The sequence below is a fragment of the Pieris rapae genome, chromosome 7, assembly GCF_905147795.1.
Source record: "Pieris rapae chromosome 7, ilPieRapa1.1, whole genome shotgun sequence".
Lineage (NCBI taxonomy): Eukaryota > Metazoa > Arthropoda > Insecta > Lepidoptera > Pieridae > Pieris > Pieris rapae.
Genome location: NC_059515.1, coordinates 6,691,312 through 6,718,789, shown reverse-complemented (window position 1 = coordinate 6,718,789; position 27,478 = coordinate 6,691,312). Strand labels below are relative to the sequence as shown.

Genomic DNA, 27,478 nt, shown 5'->3' with positions numbered 1-27,478 from the left:
CGAGGTACTTCATTCTTAAATATCTTAGGATTAGCGAGACTGCGTATTTTCACGTTTGAATTTGTTTAACCATTTATTGTATCATGTACATGACACATACTTTGATCGGTTTCTCAATTGGCATCCCAAATTCTTAACATCGAGTGTTGAATGAACGCGACCTAGTGATGTCATTGGAGAAAGTGCATCATTCCATACATGGTTTATGTAATTATTGACTTTTAAATTATTTCTATTTTATTATATAAGACAGTTGAGAGTAATTTATTCTTTTTGTATACACTATAATAGCGAATTGCGTGTTTCTAGACATTCGATTTTTTTAAATTCTTTTAAATGTATACGTGTTGCAATTAAAATATATTAATTTGAAATCAATGTTATTACATATCTTTATATATAAAAGTAAGAGTGTTTGTCATTACACTCCTTAGATAGACTGAGTTAAATTAATTTTTTGGATATACAAATGGATTGGAGAATGGTTTAGGTTTACAATATGATATTTATATCTAAGATAATAAAAATTAATTATAAGTTTTTTTTAAGTCTCGTTCAACTTATCGAGATACCATTTCGTTTTACATTCGAATATTATCGATAAAGGTATTATTTTATATATAAACATTATATCCTTAAAACTGTTAGAGTTATCTTAAATTAAAGCTCATATCAGAGCATTGTCTCTGATTCTAAGCCTTTTATTATCATTATGTAGGTAAAGCACGTTGCTATGTAGTGGTTAGTACGTGTATAACAGTACATGAGAATATGTCTGCGGATCGGAGCAGTGTTGCGGTTCAATATTTATCGCTGTGCGCTAGTGGCTTCACAGTTTAAATTAAATTAAGTTTTCATAAAACCCGTTAAGGAGTATATTTATGTGGATTAAATCCTCTGTATTCAAAATATTTTTAACAAGATAAAGATTTTCATTGTAGTTTAACTATAACAAAAAAGAATTATGACTCAATGCATAATGAGCCGCAATAATACACCGTTCACCCACACAACGGTAACCGATGTGTTGTTCTCATTCTTACCTGCGCGCGCGCTTGTCTAGAAGAAAGCCTCAGTGCTGACCTGGCGGCCGACGAGACCGCATCGGCCGAATATGCGGCAGATATTGTGACTCTAGTGAAGTGACTTGTGAGCGCAGTGCCCGTGCGTTAACCCCATCCCTATAGTGTAACCGGATTTTAAATTTGGAACGCCCCGCGGCGTGTAAAAAGGTTAGTATCTACTGTCTATTATAAAGTACGTGTTAATTTAAGGTAATGTGAAAGTTCTCGGTGACACACTTTTGGTCGTGGTGCTAGCAGGTGGGTGCGGTGATACTCAACCAAAAATTCCAATCTCGTGAGACCGCTTTCGTAGGCAACTTTCTTCAAAATGTTTTGGCTTTTAGCTAGCGTTCTCCGTGGGGAAGACATCAACGCGTTGAACGTTCTACACTTGACGTTTTTAGTAAGATACCGCCGTGAATACTAATAATATATCATATAAATATTCAAGTTATAGTATCCAATCTACAAACCGTTAAGAAATAGTAAAACTAAACTAAATTAGAGACATTTTGGCATGACATGACATGACATTTTTAAGTCGTTTTCCATTTTTTAGCTAACCCGACTTAACTTGTTGACAGATAATGAACGTTAATTTAAAATATATCGTTTAGGTACCTACTATGCAAGACTCAGTCACATTACTTTGAAGTAAAGGTAAAATATATATTACAATGTATTCGTAGTCTGTATTTCTAGATATAGCCAATGTTTACAGCAAGAAAACGGGGCCACGATACATCTTGCATGAAACCGGTTCGCCACGCTCGACTCTCCCTCGAATATCTTTTTGCTTCCTGTATCTTCCTTTTTGCAAATATTACTGAGTCATAATACCTACAGCTTTAAATACTGATTCGAATATAATTACGACTTTAATGTTAAGTTATTAACTGCGCAAATAATTTTATCTTGCCAAATAATTGTATATAATCTTTCGAATGTAACTTTAATTGATCATATATCCCAATTTTCGCAATGTTCATGTACATAATTTACACTCCGTCAAGAAGACATCGTGATGCAACTTTAGACTGAAATAAAAATACAGGGATAACCAACTTGCCTTTTATAAAAAAAATAATACTAACAAGAACAAGGTTTGGTTATTTACATAAATGAGACTAAAAATATAAAATTAAAAGGAATATAAAGTAACGTTTTCAACTGTTTTAATTACAGAACACATTTTGTTATCTTAAATATTTGAAAGCGTAATGTCTATATAAAGACTCTTATGAAGTATGGTCGAATCAATCTTTTCTCTATAATGAAAGATAAGTGACACGCCTAATCTTTTCACTTGTTAATTGGTAACCATCAAAGAAGTAAAATAAATAAATCAGTGGCGCTACAACCTCTTTAGGTCCTGGCCTCAGATTTCTAAATCTGTTACATGATCAATTTTTAAATCTAATAGGCAAGTAGGTAATCAGCCTCCAGTGCCTGACACACGTCGTTGACTTTTTCGGTCTAAGACATGTCGGTTTCTCACGATGTTTTCCGACGTTCGAGCAAATGTTAAATGCGCACATAGAAAGAAAGTCCATTGGTGCACAGCCGGGGATCGAACCTACGACCTCTGATTTGAGTCGCACGCTGAAGCCACTAGGCCAACACTTCTGTTCCATCAAAGAATTAGTCTAAAAAATTATTTGTTATGTAAATTAACTAATTCCTAGTTTCGTTTTAACAGTTATTCCGAATATGGATAATAACGGTTTCGTTCTAAGACCCGTTTTGTTATAAAAGTTGGGCACAATATCTTGTTTTGGAAAAGGACTGATTTAAGCTATAAACTTAGATATTTTAAAACCAGTTAAATTGGAACTTAAAGACTGTCCCGTCGCGCAGCTAGAAGTTTGTTTTTAATACTTTGGATTTAAGACTATATGTTACTAAAGGGACATGTAGCTTTGTATTGTGTATGAATTTTTGAAATCGGTGAAGTATTTTTTGAGTTTATGTATAGTTGTAAGTAGCATTGTCTCGTTTTAACATAGCTTTTACACATTCAAAACGTCGGATAAATTTAAAATGATGTTAAATAATTATAATTATCTATAGCTTGTAGCTTCAATCCGCTAAAAAAGTGTTTTCTTTAAATATTTTTAAGTTTCAAGTTTGATTTTCACTTTAAATTCAGAATGATAAAATTATTCTATCACAATTTACAAGCAGAATATAGCTATATTTTATGGAAAATACCTCGTTAAGATACAGCAAAAGAGAAGACGTGTATCTTTTTCAATATTCCTAGAAAATTTCATAGCTACATTGAATTCTCGGTAAACGACAAATGAATTATTAAAAATGACTACCAAGTAAAGTTTAAATACTTTTTGATATTTATTTTCTATTGAAATTATCTGTTATTATTATAATTATCTATCTACACCGTGGAGGAACTTAGACGGAATCTCATCTTCCGTTTTTGCCGCGCACCACTATGTGGGACCACTGAAGTATTTCCGAACCAATCCCACTTCAAGATAAGAGCGTCCAAATCGTATTACTTCACATCAGCCTCCCGTTTGCCATACAAAAAAACAGAATTCCGAGTTGTGGCAGCCGAGTGGAGCGAGACAAGTTAGCTAATTGCAATGTTGCTCCACGTTGGCCGCATTACTCTGGCCACACGTCGCGAAAATACTTCCGACTATCGCCATCTCATTCACCTGCATAGACAGCGAAGGGGACAATAAAACAATAGCTCAGGAAAAGATAAAGCTCACATTCTAAAAAACCAAGAGCATTGTTGTGTGATAAATTAGGTCTTTGCTCATTGCCCTCTTCATTGTGATCTGTATATAATACTGAATGTAAGAATACTGAATGCTGCATTTACTTGCCACACAACTTATTTTTTCGTAAAACACCTGTATATTAAAAAAAACACAACATATTGTTGTAAAGTTTCCTATCTTGCCTCATCTTAAACTTTTAATTTGAGTTCTATTTGAACGTATTAGAGTTTATTTTCTTTTGTTTGCTCTTTGTATACTAAAATATAACAAAATATCTTGTTACAATTAGATGTCACACTTCGACTTGCCACACATTGTTTTTCAATTAACACCTGTTTGACATATTATGTAAAATGCGGGTAGATATATTTTTAATATTCATTTATAGAACAGGGGGCACAAGGCTCATCTGATGTTAAAATGTTCATGTATATTCCCTAAATCAAAAACAAAAGCTAACTTGTATTCCTACAAGGAAAATGTTGAGTAAATTATAAGTAAAAGTTAGAGCGATGAGTATGAGATGGGGTGTCATGCTTCGTTACTTTTCTGTTCGTATGCTAGAAAATAAACTTTGACTTTTTTATAATAAAATATTTATTATCAAGATTTGTTACCTTTAACGTTTTTGCTATATTTCGAACATCAAACATCAGAATTTGCGAACGGTGGAATCAGCTCCCGAATCTCTTTACGAGTTTCTCCAATTGTTTGTCCAAGGGCTGCACATGATTGACCTTCATGTGCGCTCCATATGCAAATTATCCCTATCCAATAAAATAATGGACTGCATCCAACTATTCATCATCATTTATTTTTAAGCGAATCACCGCGTCAGCCGTCGTTCAATTCTATGTGGAACCAAGTGCCTTCATATTTCCGAACCAATTCGACTTAAGGTGCATTTAGAATAAGAGCGTATCGATTCTTAATAGGCCGGTAAACGAGCCCTCTGGCATTGGGGGAGTGGTTTTTATCACTGTTTTATAAAAAAAATAGGTATAATCTACTAGTAAACTCAGCCAAGCGTTGCTCTGGCTAAAATTTTTAAAAACTTTGTAAACTATTCAAGGGAAACGGTAGGAGAACTTATCTGAAAGGTAGATAGCTTTTGTGAAACGTTGGTACTTTTAACACAGCGCTATCTTTTGGAATTGTGTCAAATAATAAACAAATAATTTGCAATATAATAAAACTGCGACTATAATCTAAGCTATCCTATCTCTTAAGTCGGACCAGACTGCTCACGGTGTGCCAATTTAATTTAAAATCGGTTAAGTAGTTTAGGAGTCCATCGCGGACAAACATCGTGACAGGAGACTTATATATACATATTAAGATTTACACGAAATTTACAATTTAAATACCTGACGCAAGAAAGTGCAATATTCCTTTTAAAAGTCTATTAATCTCATTCTTAAATATAAAAAAATGTTATATAAAAACAAGAAAATCCACATAGCCAAGTAGAAAATTGTAACCTCCTTTTCTTATAAACCAGCTTGACAACATTAGCCGCAGCTTATTTAATATTTTCTGTGGTTATAAATGAAATCCGATGTTGTGGCTTCCAGAAATAACAATTTTTATATACATACTAATTAATAGTATAGGACAAAGATAATATTTTAATCAAACTCTAAAAAACTTTATGTGATATTTATATTTTAAAATATAATCATTCACTTGAAAAGTAACTTTAAGACGGACGAATCAAGAATTATTTCGTATAAAGAGATTTTATTATTCATCTTTCTTAAGTGAAAAACCTCTATTACTCAAATTCTTATGTAATTCAACACCTGATAACGAAGACTACAGTTAACAAGTCCGTTAGAGCTAAGGAGGTCGCTCGTCGCGTGTAGACTTTCAAAGAACCTGGAATGGGCGTTGAAATACTAATCAATAATCATGATCGAAAAGTAGGCTAGTGAACAATTTATTTTGATTTATTTAGCCGGTTGGATACGTAAAATATATACAGTAAATTTGGACAACGCGTACAAGGTCCTGTGGCGCAACGGATAACGCGTCTGACTACGGATCAGAAGATTCCAGGTTCGAATCCTGGCAGGATCGAAAGTTGTTTTTATATTTTTTTAATCATCAACTTGATGTATCTATGATTATATCTAACCAAACTTCATATATTATCAATATTATTTTTTTTAAATATAAAACTCGTACTGATTGTATTTCTTATATTATGTGTTTAAAATTTGTATTGTGTTCATATTTATTTTATCTAACCATTTGCAAGCCCAAGATCTGTTTTGTTTTATTACGTAAAGAAATGGTTTTAATTTTTTCTAGAAACAATATTGAACTGCGGTTATCAACGCGTACAAAATGAAGCTGTATTTCCACGCTGTTTACGGAACAAAGAGCACTAATGAAATTGATTATCCAAAGGGTTTCTTTGCTTCCGCTGTCTGCAAACTGTCGTCTTAAACTTTTAACTTGAGTTCATTTTCCTTATCCTGTTATTCATATACTACTATACCAAAACATTCATTTTACAAATACATGTCATATAAAAATACCTCACATCATTTTCGCGTCACGTTCAAAGAAATCAAGTAACCTAATATACATCGTAATATTACGAATTCTTTTTTAAGGATTCAAAAGAAATGCGATCAGGAAGGTCCAATAAAACCAATGGAAACCCGTCAATCTTTTCACAATTTCCGTCTTTTCAATGTGTCAGCGACAAGGTAATTTACGACCTTAATAAATACTATTTATTATTTAGTAATTTCACTATTAAATAAATACATATTAAATAAATACAGAAACGCTATATCGCACTGTATTTGTTTTGTAATCATTGTTTAATACGAAAATAGGTGATCAGCCTTCTGTGCCTGTCATACGGAGCTTTTTAGATCTATGTTTATATGAAGTTTGCGAGTGGTGTGAAGTTAGCAGCAATTTATATGTGGTTATACATTTAACATTGAAAAATTTGAAATTCTGTTTTGCACTTTTCCCTTCAGCAACCCGATTTTTAAATTATATTAATTGTTTCGTACTCCGTGTTTATTTGTGGCAAAACCTAAGGTTTTTGCGCATTAGTGAAAGTACCGTCTGAAGTTATGCGATAATTCTGTGGCCTGTTCTGTTTTATTTATTATTCAGTTTTTTCGATACGTTTCAATAGTCTGTAATAAATTGTATGAAAATATTATTTCTTCGAGATTATTTTAGAAGCTTCTATATCAAAAATCATAATTGTTAGTTATCACGTTAATAGATAGACAAATGCACATGAAGGCACGAACTAGTTTAAAGCTCCATCCATCATATAGTGTTAGGGCTAATTCAATGAGGTAAAACCTAAATACAAAATGTAAAAAGAGAATGTCCTACCTTCACCCATTTGCATTCAAGTCATGTATAATATATTTATTTAGGTAGCGAAGAATCTCGATTAACGGTCTACTGACCTGTCGCGTAGCTATCATTCCGATCACAACGTTATAATTTATTATTTCATTATTAACAGCTATAAATGAATAGAAATCAACCTAGATTTTCTAAGTTTAACCTAAACCTGTGTCTAAAACGGGTAAATACAGATAGCATACGTATTGTTAAGTGTCCACTTTACGATTTTATTTAAAAGCAATTTCTTGAATGTTCCGAGTTTTTCGTAAAATTAGCCTTGTGTGCATTACTTATGACTCATAATCAATATTAATCACGTTTTTTAATCTTCAATGTACGTATGTACAACTAAATAAAGTGTACCTTTTTTAAAAATAGAAGCCAAATATGAATATCATTTTTATAGAATATTACCGGAAAGTCTTTGATAGCCTTCACAGACTAGGCTTTAATTTGAATTTAGAACTTCTGGGCTCTCATTCCGTCGCATAATTTTTTTCATAATGGCTAAGTTAAATTTCAAGATAATGCTTAGGAATCATATTAGGAAACATAGTTATGTAGGTTTAATAAGTCAATGAGGCAGTCAGTAGTCCCCTTCTAAAATGACCTTGCCACAACGCAAGGCTCGCTGTCGTTTACCTCGAAGGAATGCGACCAATAATGCTGCTTTGTTGACGAACCAGGAGATAATATGAAGGAATACTAGCGACCTGCTTTGTAGATTAAATTTAATAATTAAATATTCCATTTTTAAAATTAACAATGGCGAAGAGAATGCTTTACATAAATTAGACAAATTCAACGATCCGACAATAATTACCGACAAAAGACTGAATAATTATCTATTTAACGTCTATAAGAATAACGAATTCCTTTCAACAATGTTTCAAAGAAAATATTACGTCTTAGCTTCCATTTAATTCCAATGCAAACTTATAATTAATGAATTCACCCAATGAAGTAGACTTCGGAAGAAATTTCGGGTATATTGTTAATTCTCCTAAATTGAAAGACGAAATAAAGCCAATGAAACCTATTTGATTTCACTATTAAGTGCAAATAATTTAATTTAAATATTGATGTTTGATATTTTTTAATTCGAAATTTAAAATAAAGTAGAATGTAATCTGTAACGACATTCATACTAGTCGCTAATTAGCCATAATTTTTTATGTAGTGGCAATTTTCCTATAGAATAACAAACGGCAGAAGTGGTATTTTATATAATAAACAAAACTTATATAATTTAGATTCTGCAGAAAAAGATTTATGTAAAAATTATATGTATAAAATTGCGAAAGCATTCAGGGCCTATGAGTCAATTCAAGAACCAGTTGTCATTATGAACAATGTATTACAATCAAACGACTAATCACTAACCAAGGAGCTATTGCACAGTCAAGCCTACACATCGGAACTGACGCCGTTCACTTCACCATAGCTTACAAAAAAAGCTTTTTAAATAAATTATTTTATCTATATTACCAATGATATTCTCTCATAATTAGTAAACATCATTTCCTTCTGGTAATCAGCAAATTTAGACGACATCTGGCTTCTTCAAAATTGATTATAATTAAGTACCTGGACTATATAGTGTTTCGCTTTTTAATAAACAATTGAAAAAAAGCTTATTCTTGTTTTGGAAAACAAAACACGCTGAAAGTAAATTAGGCTGAATGCTCATTGTGAAATGTGTATCGTGAAATCGTTTAAACCAGTTACTAACTTCATTTGTTATTACAATACCGGTCCAATATTTTAACTGTATTTTATTTATGTAATTGGGTATTTAATGCGGCTCGCGTTCCATTATGCTGTTAACTTTGAAAGTCCATACAACCGTACATCCTTTTACCACTTTGATGAACATTTATGATGGTGAATCGAATTAAGAAAGTGAAAAATAATTAATGCCATAAATGTGTCATATAAAATAAACATGTTTGTGAACAACAGAAATAGATATGGAAGTTTCGTATAATTCGATTATTTTTAAAAATAGGACAGTAGACTCTGTTTTTATTATTTTTACTACAGAATAGTGCACAAATTAATAACAAATAGTCTCACGTATAGACAGAAAACCACATTAATGGCACGTGGTGTACTACGTGTTGCAAACTCGACATTTTTTTGTTTATTACTGCATTTTTCTCGCAATAAATATACAGCACATACATTATATTTATATTAAAAATAATCTTTTATAATAACTTAGTTTTGGCCTTGGATGTTGTATACGACTAACAAATATCACTTAACATCAGGTGAGCCTTCTGCCCGTTTGCCGCCTATTCTATAAAAAAAAAATATGATTCGAGAAAAACTTTCCAATAATTTGCAGTATTCAGTTTCATCTTTTAGCACAAATATTGTTTACATCAAAAAGATATTTGCGTAAGGTAAATACCTTTTTTAAAAATAATCTGGGCCTCAGATTTCTGCATCTGATTCATGATGATTTGTCAATCTAATAGGCAAGTAGATGATGATCCTCCTGTGCCCTTTTCCTCACGATGCTTTTCTTCACCGTCAAAGCGAATGTTAAATGCGCACATAGAATGAAACTCCACTGATGCAAAGCCGAGGTTCAAAGCTACGACCACAGGGCTGAGAATGCTCAAGAAATTATTATAACTATATTTATTCTTTAGTATGAAAGTTCGATCATAAAATATATGGAACGTGATTGATATTCGCCTACCGTTGAAGAGCTATTGTGAGAATAATAAACATTAAATAGACACTTGCGACTGCCGATATCACCGCACCACAGGCGTAATAGGAATACAAAGTAAGCGTTTAGACCCTCAAATTTTTTCTCTTATTTCTTTGTGATTTTCTGTTCGAAATTCGAATATAATAAAGAAAATTAGATACAATCTCCACCAATTGGTTCGTGAGGTTATAAAGAGTAAAGCTACTGTTTTTTATATTATAACCCGAAATTCAAGCTTTGTAAAGAGGTCCCAGATTAATACTATTGATTAATACTACCCAGATACAAGTACTATGTCGGTTTGTCTTACTCGTAATACGTGTTGTGCTCTAGAATATTTTAAAATACTTTATAAATAAATCGACATCCAGAATTCAGGAGAATTTAGATACAAGCAATGGATTTTTGAGCTTAAATTGTGAGCTTCGTAAATTACTTATTGCACATTTTAGAATATTGAAATAGGAGGTTTTAGTTCGGCAAAGTAAGCTTTATGTTGAGGTGTTAGGTGTCATTATTCCATACCCGCTTGTTTGAGTGTAGTGTGCGGTAGTGTTCTATTTGTAGCACTTCTTTCAATCCAATTTGCAGGCGACTCGCTATGTGCCTGGATTGCCAAAGTTTATCAGCCACTACGAGCAATACATTGCCCGTTCACAGTTTGTTTTTGTTTTATTTTACAAATACAAATCTGTGTTACCAAAACAATTGAAATCGCCGCAGTTGATTGGTCTCCGCAGCTGTTGGAACTCATGTTCCAATTATACATATCCTAACTACTTTATATTAAACCAGTGCTCTATACAAAAATAATATATTTATCTCTAGAGAATAGTAGATGATGTGATGAAACCTGTTCTATTTTTATCTTACACCTGCTGTAGCAAACCGCATCCGGCATCAACCGTTCTGCAGTTTTTGTTTAATTCGCATATATATGTTTTTCTGGCTCTGTATGTGGAGATGCAAACATTTTGGAATAATGGGAGTTTATTTAGTGGCTACACTTTACATTTAAAAAGTCAGCACGCACTTGCAAGGCATCCTCCTGCCCATTTGACCTCCTTTCTATATGTACGATTCCTAGATCATCGCTTTGAATAATAGAGATATATAACAAATGTTACAGCCAAAGAGAGTGCCTACGTCTGGCTACACTCACGGGGCGTAACTCCGACGAAGGAAATCGCCACGCTTTTAAAACTAAGAAAGCCTATGTGAGCAAAATGTACTGCCTTAGCTCGTACACTATAAAAGGAACACAGCTCTAGTGAACGCATATCGGCATGAGTAAATGCATCTCCATGTCTTAGCTATTTACATTAACACAGGATTTAATCATATATGCTTTCGGTGTGGTAATTACCAAAATATATTTACACATTTAAATGTTGCATCACCACATTACCTCTGGTATTACGTAAAACGCATTAAAGGTCATAAATATTCATGCTTAAATCAGAAACGAATTTAATACGTGCGAAATAAACGTTTATTTAACAATAACTTATTGTTGAAATGTATTGTCAATGAATTATAAAAATATTATGTCAGCGGAAGAGTTTTCAAGGCAATCAATTTGTTAACAATGCATTTTGTTCAAGAAGTTTTATTCCTCCTTAGCACTGATGATACAGGCACGAGGCAACCAAAATTCCAAAAAAGAAATGTATGTTATCAATGATAAAATATATTTCTAACACATAAATAATTGTTACAATATTCTTAACCAACATAGTTATTATAATAATTAAAATTGATAAATAAAAACGTAATACAAATTTAAGTACTTCACCCCTGTCAGTATGGCAGTATCATTAGCCTAACATTGTTAAGTTTACGCGTTATTCTTTTGTTTCACGCAAACTATTAAAGCCAGTATTGCAAGAACGCATTTTGCATTAATTATAACCTTTAATACAAAATATTGCTGCAACTTTGATACTACTTAGTGTGTTCTCAAGTGTACTGGTGAGCTGCCTACACGTTAGCTGCATCCCATACTCACACTACTACTTATTGTTATTTTCATAGCCACCTTAACGTCTGAATCTCCTTGAGAAACTATCGTTGCAATAAGAAACAAAAAACCAAAATTGTGTGAGCAAAAAGTATACAGATTTGATATAACTTTTGACATTCAAAAGAGATATATTGTTTTATTAAGATGCAAACACAACGATGAGCTCAGTCAGTTAATTATATACTACTAAAGGCTTAAAAAATACTACAGGTATTTTTGCGTGTCAAGATAATTATCAAGATTCTTTTAGTTTTGCGTTAAAATTGTATTTTTAATTCTTAAGTCAACAATCTTTTAAAATACTATACAGTAGTTACAATCCCATCTAATATTCTATTAAACAATTTTTCGAAAACATTGCTCTTCTCATTCTATGCATATACTATTATTGTTAATTAATTTATTTAAACAATAAAATCTTGCATGCAGAAACAAGCAAAAATAAAATTTAATTGGACACTTATTAACATGCAAACATACCTTTATATCAATAATAATTATTCCTAACAGACAAATTATTACAAGGTATTTAAATAGCAAGAATTACAAATGATAACTTCATAAAGTTTTGGAAACTCTGGAACTATCTGACAGAGGTTTTTAAGCTTAACAATCGTATTATTATATTCTTTTATTTCGTTTCATTCAGTCTCACCTACTATTTTCTCTAAAGACTAATTACGTACAAGTAAAATTTATTAAAATAATATATTCTTAAATAACCAAGTAACGGCTTGAACCTTGAACTTTTTGCCTGAGCCTGCACGATGTATACCGGTTGAGTCATTTGGAAACCGCTTTGCGGTGAAGATATACATATCCTATTACATATAAGTTATTATATTTAGCTTCGACAACAATTATAAAGAGCCAGGTAACAATTTTATCAAGCTTAATTGCTAACATATTTTGAGCAAATTTGACCGTTTATATTTTGTATTAGCCCTCGGGAACTTCGTTTGCCTCAATATGATTTATTACTTATCCTACCTTACTAACGTATAGAACATTTTGTTGAGTGGAAATAGTCTCTATTCGACCCCATAGACTCTGTTCGTTACGGAAACTTTGCAGTTTTTTTTTATGTTTCCTCTCCGACTTTTCTCAGAATTCATGGACTATACAAAAAATGTAATAATCAATATTCCAATTGATATAATCGTTTTCGATTTTTGCGTTATTTCAAATATATTTTTAAAAATACTTCATAAAATAAATATGTACTGTCATTAGTAACAATGGCGTGCAATAATGATTTTGAATACATATTGAAGACATCTGACGCCTAATGTTGAGTCATTGCTTAGGTAATTCTAAAATTGTGTTGAGGTCATAGAGTATAATAACTTCTGCCCACTTTAACTTAAAGCTTTTTAACCTTTTGGTATACCCGCGTTCTATATTATTATATTTATTTAATGTGTAATGTAATGTCAGTAACTTTAAACTTAAAAAAATTATATTAAGTAGGCTTTCCGGTTTCTAAGCCACACAAGCTTTTTCATAGTAACAATACTCTACGTTTTAAGAACTTCTGGTGATCCGAAGTGGTGGGGGGCTGATGACCCAAACACAGGTACCTCTTACCTTTAACAGGCATCAGTCTCATGCAAACAAGAATTTCCTTCAAATTCATAACTGTTGCATTATTGTGAGTGTATAAGTTTATAAGTATTATATATATATATGTACTTATATGACCAAAAATAATTTCGTACATTCACGAATCGCGTGGCTTCATTGGGACATTGGTCTCATTAGTTTCATTCAGCTGGCTTCCGCAGACTAGAAAAGTTTTTTGCTACTTATTCGTGCTCCTTTATTTACGATCTCCGGCCATCGGCTTTAGCTTTTACTACTACTCTGTATTTATTTCAGCGCAATTTCGCTAACGAAGGTTTTTACATTTTGATTTCCTGAATCGTTAGTTGAGCCTTTTAATTTCTTAACAAGCTGAGAATCAAAGAATTTGCGAGGGGAGAAAATTTATGTAAATTTTTTCTTTAAACCGCACTAGTAAAAATTCCATGTAAATTTCTTTTTCAATAGGACTTTAAACTCTGCACTATGTATCGTTTTAAATCGGCGAATAAATCGAAACCAGTTAGCCTTGCGAAACAGTCACAGACATCCACAATTTGAATTTGGAATTCGGTTTCATTATCGAATTCTGTAGTCTGTAATAGATTAATATTTTCTTCTGACTTTAAACGCCCCAAACAATTACTCGTAGTGCCCTTTTAAAGATGGAATCTTTTCTTCGCCAAACAAAACCTTTTTGGTGATTCAGTGGAAAGGAATGCAGGTAGATTCTAAAAATGATACGACAAATTAAAAAAGGTCCCCATTATACAGGTACAATGCTGCAAATAATATCTGTTAATATCTTAGTTCACAGTAGTATATTCTATGTGACTATTTTAACTTATTGACTACTTCCATTATTAAATATTAGGCAAAATGTCTTATCGTGTTGACGTGAAACGTGACATACGTTCGTGCTGTTTCTACCTTCAATATATAAATGACTAATCCAAGATTTATAAATTATTAATAAAATACATAACATACTTGGTACCAGACAAGCAACTTTATAAATTTCCAATAATTTACTTCGCAGATTGCAATGTCAGACGGTCAAATACAAACGCGCCTACTAATAAACATAACACACCAATCAATAAAATAATACATATTTATTTCACTTCATATTTAATACTTCTAAATAAGTACAATTTAGGAATTCAAATTATAAATAACTTCTTTATTTTATATGTCTCAAGGTCAAACGGTGAGAAATATAACATTTTATGACCTCATTAAATATTTCAAATTATCTCAGAATCATCAAAGAATTTAGCTGGGGCGTTCACTAAAAGCGTAACGCAAGACTTGACGTGTAATAAATATTTAATGGAAAAACGTCGCGTATTTAAAATACATTTAGAATCTTAGAGCAGTTGGAGCCGTACATGGATATCCAGGCACTTTTCATACTTGCATATTTATAGCGATTTAGCAACCTGACCTAAGATAAACATTGCATTGGAAATTACTTAAAACCATAATTTATAGTTCCTGAATAAAAAAACAGTGTGTCTTCAAGGTGCGATTTACATCCCAGTGGTGATAGGTTCGAATCCCGGCTGAGCACATGGACGTTCTGTGTGCACATTTAACATTCGCTCGAACGGGGAACGAAAATTCGAAGGAAATCGGCATTCGACCGAAAAGTCGACGGCCTGTGTCAGGCACATCAGACTGATCAGCTACTTGCAACTTTGATAGACTATGATAGATTATGAAACTAATACAAAAATCTGAGACAGAGACGTAAGAAAGTTGTAGGCGATTACTAATTAGGAGACTTAAAAAGTACAATTTTATGTGTGTACGTTGATTTTAATTTTAAAAGATAATTCGCGGTGTCCTACAACCTATAATATTGTACAAAGTATTACTAGTAAACCAGTACTGAAGGTGCTACTGAATTACAGTGTATAGATATAATTGAATATAAGATTTACAAATATTGTTTAGTTTGTAGTACCATTATGTAGTCACTCAATCTTTGGTCTGTTTCTGTGCAGAACATGTAAAAATAAAATGTCCTAATTTTGTTATATACTCTTAGCGCAAATCTATATAATGCCTCAATTAATATTTTAATAGTACCTATTAACATTAATTACATCTTTACTATTAATTGATCTTACGTAAAACATTACATAAAAGTTAAATAACTAGTATAGTGTTAAATAATTTAGCTATTAAAGTATTTCAATCATAAAACATATTATATTATGACCCAGTTAAAGATAAAGAATATTTTTCTGTACCATTCCTATTTGCGTTCGTATTTATGTTTTACCTGTTTATTGAGAATTTAATTCGCAAAACCACTTTAGAAAAATGCGGATACAGGTTATGACTCACAGATTATAAATTATTTTATCATTAAATTATACATCAGTAATAAAACTTAATGTTTATCGTACGTATCTTTCTTATGTATCTTCAAGTCTAGAGATATAGTTACAGAAAGCTAATACTAAAAGCTAATTATAAACTATTAAATAATATTGTTTACTCAAAGAGAGTTGAATAACAAAACTATTTGGCGGCTTTATGTTAAAATATTATATTTTATAACTGTAATAGTATTTCTGAAAAATTATCGTAACTGCCCCCGCGAACTTCGTAAAATAATATGACAATCGTTTTTATTTAGCTTATCTTTTCAGCAGCTACCTACCATCATATGGAACATTTTGCTACCCCATACGGAATCTTTCTTAGAGTTTAAGAAATAAATAAAATGAAATTCTCGAATTTGAACATTTGCTCCAATTTTAAATCTAATTGCAATGATAACAACAATTTACACTAATAGATCGATATTATTTGTGTCATGTAGCTGGCGAGAGTTAAATGCGTAAAGAGACTAACGGTGCTAGTTCAATGAACGGAAAGTAGTACTTATATTATGCCCACCTGTCATGTGCACTGAGGAAGCATACCATAGTAAGGCGACTTCAAAAGGGAAGACAGGAAGTGATACACCATAATATGATACGTGAAAGAATAATATGCGCCTAGTTGGAACGAATTTTTGAAAATGGAATACCTAATTTGAATATAGAATTTTGTTACCGGTGACTGCAAAATTTAATTAGAAATAGAACTTATTACGATCACTACTGCGTTATTTTCAGTCTTAAAAGTCATCTAAATCTACTTAGTAGGTTAACAAACTGATAGCCATGGTACGCCATCGCCAGTATAAAGATATAAGTTTTGAAATTTTATCTTCGCGGTCCGTGTACAGCGGTTTAAATGTGAAAGCGTAACCAACAAAGTCAATTTATTTAAATGCTATGTAAAAGATTATATTCAGTGTTAAAATGCCTAGTCGCCATTTTAACATACACTATCATTTGTTTTTCTTAATTACCTTTCCGTAAAGCAAATATTGTGCGAATTTGAATATAGGATTTCCTACAATAGTGTTCTAAAAAAATTCAATCAGAATATATGCCCATTCATATTTGCAAAGTCGTTTTGTAAAAAACGTTTGACGTTGTGGTTGAACTAAATACTCAGTTTTCAGTTCACCAAAAAGCGTAGTTAAATTGGCATTGAACACGTTCTAATCCTTAAAAAATCAAAAATAAATTTGCAATAAACACAGCCCTAAACTTGATAAACTCGATGTTTTAAAACCTGCTCATGGCTGCTAACTTCCCATTTTCTAACGAGATTTTTTTCATCTTCCGCAAATGTATGACTTGAAACTAACCTTCTTTGGAACTGGAAATAGTGGAAATCGCGTACATTTTTCTCTAAAGTATCTTAAAATGGTATTTTATTACAAGACATTATATACAACAGTTTTATGTAAAAATCTTAAATTGTATCATTTTTCATGGAAATGCACTAAAAAATTAAAGTTATGTATATGTATATTTTGTTAGATTACTTACTAATAAATTATTAATATAATATGTTATACCTTAATTATCTAAATTGAACAAATTTTAGTTTTGCATCTTAATTCTCTATCAAACAAATGTCGGTAGTAATTGTATTCGTAAAACATCGAATAGAAAACTAATATTCATTCGCTTCGAAAGTTATGCAACTGAACAAAAAGCTCATCTAGGAAGCGACACGTCAATTGTCAATAACTTTCCCCACATGACCTGCTAATAACACAGCATTCACATAAAAAGAAAAGTCATAAACTCTCTGGAGACAAGAGACGTCGGCCCACTGACCAACATTGTCCTTTTAATAATGTAACAAACAGACAAGATTTGTATTTCCTCGCACTGTCAGAAGTCGCTTTCTCTCGCGATAATTACTCTTTGTCCGGCGAGACCTTTAAGAAAAACACATTTACCTCTAACCCTGTTAGAGTAATATTAGTTTTAGCTCTCATTAAATGGCAGAACGGTCTGCTTTATTAAGGACATGTTCAAAAAAATCTACCCTGAAAATACTAAAATCCATTTCATGCCGAGTTGGGTCGGCCGAAATGAATTATGAATATGGAAGGCACGTCGGCGCTATAACGAAATGGATAGAAAAAGGCGGTAACTGTAAAACAGGCGAGTGACACTGACAATGAGATGGCGGATTCCGTTTTAGGTAGCCGTCACGTATGAGGACGTGGACGTCGGCCTTACCGAAGCACGTACTGACTTTCCAACGCATCGTAGATACATGATTCATTCCAGCTATTCGCTTATAACGCAGTTTCTTTTTTTGTATGAAAGGCAGAATGTTTACTAGAAACACCTATACTGACCTCTTTTTAAAAATCGAATGTTTAAAATATCTAGAAAAATTCACGTTCAATATCTTGAATCTTTACATAGTATGTCTGGCGTTGTAGGATGAATAACTTTACATTTTGTGGAAGAAAAAAAAAACAAATTGGTTTCAAATCTGTTCAAAGCAAATTAGATTGTTAGGTCCAAGGCTGTCTCAAGCGTTAGTCAAGTAGAAACTTTTTATTATACATAGATAAATATTAATATAATTTATCACCAATTAGTGTCTGTGATCGTAAAAGTAGAAAACTTAAATAACCGCAATTAATGGCTGCATCGCAAAAGTTTTCATATAAAATTTGCATAATACAACTTCCGCATGCAGGTAACCAATGATTTTGTATATGAAATTATGTTTCGTGAGACTCCTCTTATTAAACAACGTTTTATTTATAATTACACGAATAAAAGAAAAAATTAAGAACTTCACAGCATTTCTACTATATTACATAGGTTACACATTAATAATACACATAATATACAATTATATTATGGAATATATGAAGCACCTATGCACTTGAGTCCTTAACACAATTTCTTAAGATTGTTTAAACAGTAAAGTTCATTTGTAGGATGCAAATTTAGAACATATGAATCAATCATACTCGGCTCCAAATCTTTTTTTGTTAAGAATATGCAAAATTCCAATTTTTATTGTAGTTTAAAGAGAAAACGCCTATTGTAAATATTTTAACCTCATTCAGTGCATGAGTAAACCGCATTGGGTTTGTACGAAACAATTTGACTGATATTTTACAGTTGTAAGAGGCGGTGTTCCATTACACAACAATATCTTAAAACCAACTCCTGTAAACCAAAATCAGTTTAGAGTCGACACTTAGGGCTAAGTAAAGTCCGCAGTTCCTCAAAGCCAGGCAACGGCTTATGAAATGGGTGACCATAGACTGCTTTTTATTAAGTAATTTATTTAGAGTAACCAAAAGGAGTACGGGGTAGTTTTGTCTCGCATAAACAAAGCTTTTCCTTTATAGTTTTTAAGAAGCATATGTGACCTAACATTCTATAATATAATACTATTGTATAGACACTATTGTATAACATTACTTTTTATTAAAATTACCTATAACATCAATAGTAGCCTGTGTTTATTACCGCATACTGAGCTAAATCGCGCGCTATCAAATCGCGCCTTTTTTAGTTGAACTTCTTAATGCTTAAGTTAATTGGTTTGATTGTGAATTAAACTCTATAGTTATGAATTAAATTCTAAATAAATAAGGTTAAAGTGATATGGAAACATAAAATCAAGTAAAGTCTTTACAATCGTAAGTGGTGTAGTAACTGTTATTATCGCACTCGCCAGTGCTAATTTAGGCGTGAGAGTGAACTTACATTTCAACATTACATGTATTCTCTATTCTCTTTGGCTAAATACAATAAGCAGGTCACTTTTAAGCAATTTTCTCACAGTCACAATGGTCAATTATGATGATCTTTGTGTATGCCTCTTATTTGGCCCAATTAAATTTTTAACGGTAGCTTATTATGTGTAACTTTTAAGTTACACCTGGCTTCTGTATTCATATTCTTACATTCTAATATATTTTTATATTTAAATTTTTCTATCGACTGTATGATGAAATTGAGTACTACAATAAACCTCGAGTACAAATCATATTATATTATTTTTATATTAAAACGGTTTAGTCAAAGAAGTGGAAAATTTAGCGGGTACAGGATATTATACAAGGCTATTCCATTTTCAAATATTTGTTAAATTTTATGTTCGTGTAAATTTTATAGGGTAGATGAGAGCTATAGAAATTACAAACAATACTGACCCGTATAAGGTTATCTCATCTCGGTGTCATGCCGATATCATTTAACGTGATCTAGCAAATTGTACAACTGTCACCGAAATGCTGAGAAATGGATTAATTTGTACCGTCTGTGTTCCGAAGTTCTACAATTCTCCATGCCTTTAAACTTTGTCGGATATTTACAAGACAGGAACATATCATGTTTCTTGACATAAGGGTGTTTTTCTGTTATATTAACTTTTACGATTAAAATTGGTTTTAACTTTATTAACTTTTGAAGTGTGTGTACATAACGGCGCGTCATAATCTTTATTGTAAATATGTGTTTATATCTTTTGATTTATATTGCATTTTTGAACGTCAAACTTCGCGACAAATAAATTGGCACAGATGTATCGAACCTGTTTTTTAGAATTCTCCCAAAGTACATAAGGAGAAAAATGTTGCCAAGTTACGCGCTGAGGCTCATAAATTGAAATGAAGTCCAAATAATATTTTGCTTTTGGTATATCGTTAATAATTTGGTTAATGGCGAAAGTTAGTAACGATAGATGTATGGATGTTTCACTTCAAAACTACTGAATAGATTTCAATGTAAATCAACAATGATATAGCTTATACATCAGAATAACACAGCAATTTATGAAGATATTGTGTGAATTGTCTAAAATATCATGTTAGTTTGAAAAAATCTACCATCTGTGAGCTATTCTGGCGTGCGTTGCCAAATCCGATAGCGTTGCCCATATGTTTATCTTAAATATCTCAATATCTTAGGCAGACGAATTCACGAGCACCAGCTAGTCCTTCATAAATTAGACCAAAGTTATTAAAAACATGCTATATACATAGAGCTAAAAACTTATCAAAAGTTCTTACATATTTCGAAAAAATGGTACAAACCTAACGAATGTTTCCGAATTTAAGTTTTATGTCAAATTTGATACGTCATTCAAACCCACGTCATATTAATTCAACTAAATATAGGATATAAATATCAAAGACCTAGTTTATGGAAATAACAAAGCTAAATGTGTACCTATTAATTTTCATCTGTGAAGCGTAGTCAATGACAATAGAATATTTTCTCAGACATCATGAGAACAGGGCATGGGACGCGTTATAAAGACGTAACAATTTATAACTTCCGGCAACATATTTGACATACAATGTACCCTATTAAATTAAGTATAATTCCAATGTAGGTTTGAGTCTTGACTTAAATAATCTATACCTTAATTAAGTTAACCAATTTATTATTAAACTAAGGAAAATATAAATAAATATATAGAAAGCTTTTAATGCGAACCTACCTGTCTTAGACCCAAAAAGTCGACGACGTGTGTCAGGCACTGGAGGCTGATCACCCACTTGCCTATTAAATGGAAAAAGGATCATAAAACAGATTCCGAAATCTGAGGCCGAGACCTAAAGAGTTTGTAGCGCCACTGATTTATTTATCTTTGATGCGGACTACCACTTTTAAAATGTGAAGTCATTTATTGACGCAATCGTCAAAACCATACTACACTGCACGCTAATATCTACCAGATCATTTGGCCTTTACACTTCGGCTTCGGATTACAGACCTTAATATTTGCCAATCTAATTAGATGAAAAATTGTGTCACATCCCGTCACAATTATTACGAGACACATAAAAGTTTCCGCTATTACATAACCTGTTTGACGTGAATTACGACAAATTAAATTATTCTACGCATTTAACTTACCTTCTCTATACGGATCAAAATTTAATACAATAAGGGCTGGATAAGTACCAAATAAGCTATTTATTACTTATTGGTAAGATAAACAGTATTTTTGCGTTTCACGACTGTCAGATAGCGCTATTCGTCATGAAACGCGATGTATCTTATTCGGAACTTTTATCTTTCGAATAATTTATGTGTTGCATAGCTATTTGGTACTTTATCCATACATTTTAAAACAGGCCCTAAATCTTCAGAACGTTTGACATTCCAACATAAAAATGACAATCTGCGTTTCCGTTTCCGTAAAATGCCATAGATAAAGTTTTCAAGGCCAATTCATTACTAATGTAGTGTCTAAAACAGTGTTTTAAATTAGATTATCAGAAATGCGAAATCAAACACGGCCGGCTAGTATAAAAGCTTCTTTGATCTTAACAAATGTAATAAAAAATGGAAAGTTCTTTCGCAGAGTCTTGCGTAACTTATTCAATAACAGAACATTTTCTACCAATGAACTTTACAGCGTATTGTCACGATAGAACGGTCGCAATATTTCATCGCCCTTGTGCTATTTCAAGTAACTAAATGAATTCAACGTCTCTTAAACGTCCATTACGTTCGTACGTGACTACGAAACAGAATTACTCCCCAAATGAAAGATAAGGCTAATTTTACAGCCGTAATTGTATCTAGCGTATATATACTATATATTTGTAATGATAATGTTATTTTTCGACTAACAGGTACCTATAACTCTAAATATTTTTGCTCTACGTTTAATGCGGTTTTAAGACAGTTTTTTCCGCGCACCGTCTGAAGCATTTCTGAACCAATTCGACTTAGAGAAGAGGGTACTAATTATAAAAAAGCTGGCAACGCACTCACGAACCCTGTTAAAGTGAGCCTCCTGCCCGTAAAGCATAAAAAATAAAGCACAAAGATGACTTAAATTATATTCTATTATCTGTGGCAAAGGCATGAACTTAAAATAGTATATTTTACAGAAATTGTATCACAAACGGCTGAAAATCAATTTACCAGCCAGGTACCGATGAATCGTCTGTCACAAGGATTAAATGGATTAATTTCTCTTTGTTGTCGTTATTTTCGTCTTTAATTGATACTCAAATCTTATCCAATAAATATTTTATTAATTATTATTAGTTTTTGTTAATAATAATTGTCCCATATTTTAATAAATTGAATATTGGATTTCAGATTTCAGCTTGAAGCTAATATATCTATACCGATAAAGACCTATCTTTGCTATTCTAGTTTGTCAGTACATTAAGTTATATGAAAATTATGAATCTATGACTCTTAATACATACGCATTGTTTGCACTATTACATAATATTCCCGTGATCACCATACCCATTTTTGTAATATCGATTACTTCATGACCTCATTTATAAAAAATAATTAATCTGCACGCCTTTAACTAAAGTACAATTTCGTCTCTTTTTGTCAAATTGTATTTTTGATGTGATAAAAAGAGACAAATGGGTACTTTAAAACGGCGCAATTAGAAAGATTTATATTTTATGAGTTGGACGGTAATTTGAAAATAAAATGATTATATATGAACAGGATAAAACCACAGTTAAATAAAACTCTTTATTCGCTGCAATTATGACAGTAACAGTTAATTAACAATCATTGAAACAAACAATAAGAGCAGTGCTTTGGTCATATGTAATCAGCCAACGATATGATGCATTATAATAATTATATTAATTGTACTATTGATTCAATCTCATATTTAACTCCAATAAATTGGCAGATTTTTGTTTACAAGACAATTCAATTTATAGGAACATGTAAATTTCAAAAAAAGTTATATTCATAAAACCTTAATCTATTACATTGAATCGGAGAGTAAAATTCGAAAAAGGCGTATTTAGACACTAAACTATAATAATAATAAAGTTTATTTGTCTCTTCATAATTTTCATTGCCAGTTTACATAGTACAGGTAGGCTATCTTCGAGATAGACTGGTGCGTATAATAGGAAAGTCCTATGGTATCAAATCGTCAGTCTTCCATCGCAGAGAGAAAATATTCAACATAAAGAAGACTATACTAAGCCACAGGTAACAAACAAAATATAATAAAACCCACAAACGGTGTGTGATTAATTCACACACTATTCATGTGTTTAATTTAAAGTCTAATGGCTATTCATGGACTTTCTAGAAGAAGAACTTTGTGAAGCTACTTAACAAGGTTTTTTATTTTGGCTTTCGGTATAATGAAGTTTCTGGTGCAAAATTGGTCCAAGGAAGCAAAAAAATAATTAAATGAAATCGAAAATATATATTTTCGAAATTATGAAAAAATACTATTTGTGTTTGTATTTTTGATTAATGCAGCGTTTTAAACGAGTAGAAATTAGATTGACGTACTTTGAACAATGCATCATAATATCTGAATAGTAATAATTATACATCTACTCACGTATAATTTCACTAACCAAAACGACTTTAACTTTCTCTACTCATAATTTCTCTTGAATGACTTATGCACATAATTAAAGGTACACCGGCAGTTCTCTTTCCGCACAGATTCACATTAAGCCATCTAGATTTCCAAAATAGCACGAAAAGCTATGTTCTATTAACGCAAATAGATTACTCTTTGCAAAACGAAACAATTATCTCGCCACGAATCGAACTCAGGAATTACGTTATACACAATGTGCGTAAAAATATACGCTTTCATATTTCAACTAAAAAGCTATGAACCCAAAACTTTTCTGTATACTTTTCGTAAAATAAGCTCATTTTATCAAATACTCTTTTATCTTTTCAGATTAACGATGTTGATAAGGTGTCGGACGGCACTCAATGCTGTCGCGATCCTGCTGCTCGCAGCCACATCTTTAAACGCAGAGGTAAGCCTTTTTACATACTATACATTACATACATACTACTTTCTTTCGAAAGCGATTAATTAAAATTTCGATCTAAATTCACTAAATAGTTTTAGCGAAAAATATCCTTATAGCAAGGCCAACCTTTGTAACTTTTTACTATACATTTTCGTATTTTTGCAAAAGTAATAATGATGGTCCTATAAGTTTTTGTGTGATGTTTTAACAGCCTTTCAATATAACATCTTTAAATTAACATTAATTCATGATCAATATATTATATCGTTAATTTTTTTTTAAATTTAGACGTAGGATGTTTCAGTATACACCTGTGAAGGAACTTAAATTCATTAAAACAATGGAGTGTAAAAGAAAAACCAGCCATCTGTAAATCTTTATTGTTTCTCACTTATATACACGATACGGGATCTTTTGTTTACAAACAATACAAACAATATTAGGACATAAGGCATGACCTCAATTGTAACAATATATTTTTTAAGTGTAATGCCGTTTTGTTCCCACTGCAAGACTTCCTGCAATCGTTTTAGTTTTGCACCTTTAATCTTTTACAAGTTTATACCTCCTATATAAAATGTGAAGAAATAATAGATGTACCGAATGATTAATAACTTAATCCATATTACTTTCGTGTAATTTTCCAATAGGAAGCTTAGGGATTTTAATAAAAAAAGTTTTTTTTTTAATTTCAGTTATTCAACATAATAGGTAGTCAACAAAATACATGTATTATTATAATAGACCCAATAGGTTGTCATAGGTTGTTGTGTGGCATTCACAAATTCCACTGTTTGATTTGGTAAAAGCGACGACGGCAATTCTTACTCACGCAAATACACTTCAAATTGTTTACTTGATCAAGATAGGATTGCTGAAGAAAATAAATATTCTAACGAATTGCTTTTCTATGAAGTTTTAAATAAATATTTTTTCATATAAAAGTTTAGACGCAGAGGATAACGCAAGACGAATCCATTAACCAAAAATAGATATATTGCAATTGTTTAATTTAGTAGCAAATATGATGCGTTATACAGTCAGAACCTGTTAAATCGAAGAGACTGATATTTGGTCGTAAAAACCGATAGTTGTAACAGCCGATGACGGTGTTATAAAGTCCCTACAATAGAATTCAGCCGGGATCTTTGTTTTCTGTCAACCGGTTTGTTGCACTAAACGATGTCGTCGTAAACGCTTTTGACTGTATAACTATCTTTGGTAAGGTTTTTATTTAAAAGTCTTACTTATTTATTCGATAATTGGCTAACATATGAATGCACTTACAAAATTCCAATAATTATAATTAATTGTATACATCAATGTTGCTCTTTCACAGTAGTCAACAACACTAAGGGTCTGTTTAACAATGTCCGGATAAGTCCGGATTCGTCATGAAACGCGAAGTATCTTATTTGGAACTTTTATCTTTCGAATAATTTATGTGTTGCATAGCTATTTGGAACTTTATCCATTCATTGTGAAACAGGCCCTAAGACTATAACTATTCAAAGTTGATCGCGATCGCAAATTCAAATCAATAGAGTCATAAGCAGAAAGTTCAAATTCGCTGCTTGAGCGACTCATACTACAATAGATTGGAAAACTGTAAAAGGGTGCAGATTTATGGCTTTGTTACGTACCAAAACGACCCAAAGCGATGGTATCATCAATGTATTTATCACTGTAAATGTGTCAACCGTTGCGTTCAGATATCACCGAGTACGCTTTATATATTATTTACGACATTACGATATACTGGAATCGTCATTAATAATATATTTTTCTTTTTCAGGGAAACCTCTTCACCTGTCCAAATGGTAAGCTTTTTATTTTAAATGTCTAATGTAGGTACAGGTACAGGTCACGCAATAGTTTAATACGATTCTCAAACGGAATCAAAAGGCCCTGGTTGATTCGTCTGTCTAGGCTTACAGTACGGAAAGTAAAACTAAACACTAAAATATTGACGACGTAGCATAAGCTGTCTGTAGTGGTTGACCACGGACAGTGGTTAGGCCTAAATTTAACATGATCGCATGTTAAAAAATATATGGTATACAGTATATGTTTTTGAGTATTTAAATTTAAAGTATCTTTTACTAAATTATAATTATATATGTTAGCTATACCAAGATACAATAAATCCACCAAATAGAGCAAAATATTAAATAGCATACATTAACGCCCGAACCCAATAATGAATCCACAATCTCAGATAGAAAACCATCTGAGATCAGACCGTGACAGTCGATCGATCACCTACCTAATATCAGTCCGTTGATTGGGGTTATTGGCACACTTTTATCAATATTTGGATAAAGAACTGTAGCTCAGATGGTCAAAAATGTATTTAGATAGGTTCTTGGGTTTGGGCGTAATACATGACAATAATAAGTTTGCCTGTGTAACTTAATTTGAAACAATAAAGAGTAGTTTATAATATTAATATGATTTAATTCGGTGTATTAAGTTTAAAATTCGTGAGTTAAACATAACGATACATATCAACTGTAATGTTACGCTAGACACATACTAGGCCACAATATATACAAATATTTCTCACTGATGAAAACCACATTAATATCCGTTGCGTGGTTTAGAAGATAAGCGTATATACGTTAAACGTAATATAATATAAATCACCTACTTAATAAGTATTTCAGATAATAGAGATAAATTTGCAATACAATAACAATATTAATATAATATGAGCATACATAATAAATTGAAAAAAATTGGTATGTAGTCTGTAGTTACCGTAACTATCTACTTGGAACCAACTTAATTTTTTAGAAGCCTTTT

At 31.8% G+C, this 27,478-nt stretch overlaps 1 long non-coding RNA gene and 1 other non-coding gene across 2 annotated transcripts; both read left to right on the top strand.

Annotated features, from left to right (window-relative positions):
• The first annotated feature begins 1,081 nt into the window (after positions 1-1,081).
• On the top strand, positions 1,082-26,494 carry LOC123689356. Its single transcript, XR_006750348.1, has 3 exons — positions 1,082-1,232; positions 24,595-24,676; positions 26,469-26,494. It is a non-coding gene; the product is annotated as an uncharacterized LOC123689356 (long non-coding RNA).
• Positions 5,821-5,893, top strand: Trnar-acg. Its single transcript has one exon. It is a non-coding gene; the product is annotated as a tRNA-Arg (tRNA).
• Positions 26,495-27,478: the final 984 nt, after the last annotated feature.